This window comes from Bactrocera latifrons, unplaced genomic scaffold (genome assembly GCF_001853355.1).
Source record: "Bactrocera latifrons isolate USDA-ARS-PBARC rearing strain unplaced genomic scaffold, ASM185335v1 scaffold_651, whole genome shotgun sequence".
Classification (NCBI taxonomy): Eukaryota; Metazoa; Arthropoda; class Insecta; order Diptera; family Tephritidae; genus Bactrocera; species Bactrocera latifrons.
In genome coordinates, this window is record NW_017537325.1 from 1 (window position 1) to 3,431 (window position 3,431).

The following is a 3,431-nucleotide window of genomic DNA, read 5'->3' on the forward strand; positions in this document are numbered from 1 at the left end:
ATATTAATTATTAAATATTGAAACTAAATTTTAAAAACTAAATTAGAGTTGTTTATTTATAGCCAAATGAAGAACAGAACACTCAATATGTAATAACTTTAGAATGAAATCAAAACTTTCGGCTCTAGCATTGAAACTCTTTTATAGCGCTGCAAATATAATAATCCCAACTATTAAACCCTTTTCATTTCATTAAAATCAGCTCTATTCCAAAGATTAAGTTTGTTCCTTCCGAAAATTCTTTTTACCAAAAAGTACTTGTTTTTTATTAATTTATTTTTCTTAAAATGCGTAGTTCAAAAATATCTCGAAACCCATTTATTTCTAAAAACAAAAGTTCCCTCAACTTTCACCATATAAAAATAGGCCGAAAAATAGGTATGTCTGTGTCTTGCTTATCTTTTTAGTTAGTTTAGATTAATTTTTGAAAACTTGCTTGCAGTTTTTTGCTTGTTCATAATCATCGGACTTGTATGAAAACTTTGCTGCATCACTAGCAGTTACCGCTTAACTACCAAAATAACGTACATATATATTTGTTATCGATATTTGTGCTTGCATTTCTAAAGTTTATTTGCATTTCGTTTTCTCCGTTGCTTCTTTTTTTTTTTGGTTTGTTTGTCTCTAAACTGTTTTAAATTCTATTTATTTTGCTTGCATGCAACTTTTACCAACTTTTTATGGCCTTTTTTAGGCGGCACACACCTCAATACCACTTAATATTTGGCGTTTACTACCAGCTTACTATCAGTTTATTACCAGTTAAATATAACCAATTCTTTCACCCGTTTAATATACCATGTTTGCTTTATGCCAACTACTATTTTATTATTGCCAATAGATTATCAAGCAAGTTGCCTTACGGCATTTACCAACACTGGCGCTTATTATTACTAACACTACGTACAGCTGTCATTAGCATAGTCTTGATTTATGTACACATATTGAATTCATTTCTATTAACACTAACTGCACAGCTTTATTTATAACATTTTGTGTTGCATTTATTTTTGTAAATTTTATTTCTTGAGTTTCTTGGATTCTTAGAGGTGGGTTACTTTGCAGCTATGGTTCAGCTTAATGTTACACTAACAGTAAGTATAGGCATAATTTTCACACTTTGATTTGAAGATCGCTCAATCTTGCAACGAAAAATTTAGAAGAAATGAGAATAAAAATAATTTGAAAAATATGCAATATTCTAATAATAAAAAAAAATAACTTTTGAAAATTAATAATAGTTTTATAATAAAAAAATATTTTTTAAAAATTTATAAATTTTTTTTTTTCAGTTTTCATTACATTTTTGTGTGAGAGTTTATACAAATTATGATTTTATATTTTTTTTAAGTCCACGAAAATTAATTTCGCTTTTATTCCTGCTATGCTGAGACAATCGTGAGACATGAAATTCGAAATTCTTTTGAGACACAAACATAAGTGTCACAGTTCTTTTTCTAGTTTTGATTGTTGTTGCGTTTTGTAGGTAGTGATTTTGAAATTTTTTTATTTAGACCAGAAATATTAGATCACTCTGTTAAGATAGATCATGGAACTCTAATCATTTGAGTTGCAGAAGCTCTTGTTTCAACTGATATTAAGTTCAGCTTTGAACCGAAGTTTTGTTGGCTTTTATCTGAAATGCTTTGAAACTCTGCTTGCTGAGCGCGCTACTTCTATCATGATATCTTTGGACTCGTGGCGCTGTCTTTCTGGCTCTCTGACTTTCGGGTCCGGTCCTTATTTTGCGTTCTTGTTTCCTCAAAACAGTCTCAGATTTCGAAATTTTATTGGAAAAAAGTGGTATATTCTGAGCATTGTAGACAAAAAGGTTATGTAAGTAGTCTATTCCTGCTTGGTACCCTGAAGTCGTAAGGTTTTTTGTTAATTTTAATGTTCCGTTTTCTTCAAATTTGTTAAAATTTAATATTTGAATCTCTAAAAGAAGTAACACTGCATATAATGTAGAGTTTTTCAATTGTATTTCGAATTATGTTGACTTTAATGGCGGCTTTATGTGCCTCAAGCATCCTCTTTATTAACTTAGTACATATTTGGTTAATTTTACTATAACCTCAAAATAAATTCAGGGACTGTAGTTCTCAGATCACTTCATACTACTTCAATTTAATTCTTGGCTGTCATATTGAAAACTATAATAGCTTAGATGGAACATAAGCCGAAATATAACAGAAACAAACCTGAAATACATCGGGAAACACAACCTAAAATATAACCTCAAGTACTTAATGATGGTTTTGACAAAATGTCTGCATATTTGAACAACTCTTCTTCGAAGGTATGAAATTATAGAAAATATAAAAAAAAATGGAAACAAACCTGAAACATAACTGGTAAAATAATCCGAAACATAACCGGTAAAATAACCTATAATATAATCTGCTATTTTTGAACAAATCTTTGCAGAAAACATTTTTAAAGAAATTTGAAACATAACCGGAAAAATTACCTGAAACATAACCAGAAACATAACCGGTAAAATAACCCGAAACATAACCACAACTACTTAATAGTGTTTTTGAAGAGATCTCAGCATTTTGAACAAATTTTTCGAAACTATGAAATTATAACAAACATTTTTAAAGAAATTGTTATGATAGTACAGCTAAAAGTATATAAACTTGCCGAAATCGCTTTTCAGCACAAACTAATCAGAAAAGTGGAAAAAAGCAGTTATACAAAGGAAAAGTACCAAAGAAAGCAACACAAGAGTGGTTTGAGTTTTCATGTTTTTTTTTCGTTTTTTTTTGTTTTTTTTTTGCTTATATTTATTTATTTACTTATTTCACTTGCTTATTGGAAATTTACAAAACTAACAACGCTCTTAGGCTTCACAGTTCTCACACTTTATTTTACACACTTTCGGCTTTTTCCGCTCTCCATGTTATATATTTACTATGTATGTATGTAGGTTTTAGCGTTTGATTTCAGACATACTTTCATTTGTGTTGATTTTAATTTTTAACATTTTTTAATTTTTTTTTTGTAATTTTTGGTTTTGAAAATTTCAATTTAGCTTTGTTTAATATTTGCAAGCATTTTTACATGCACTCCGCCTTGCCAACACTGAACTGCATATGTATGTATATATACTGTTGCGGTGCATACTGCAACTCGCCTACGATTTCATTTGACATTTCAATTGCATTTGCATTACAGTTAGGYCCTTTGTTCATTATTTATAATTAGTTTTGTTTTTTTAATTATAAACTTGCTTTTCTGTTGGCAATAATTTTACTGTTATTTTGTGTGTGTGTTTTCATTTATTTCTCAATTAATATCTTTAATTGAATTTGTTTTTGTTTTTGCTTTTATTAATTATTTTAAATTTAAATAAGTTTACTTATCTACAATAGCTGCCATATCCATGAGAATTGTTTCCATTTAATTTAAATTTAATTCAATAATTA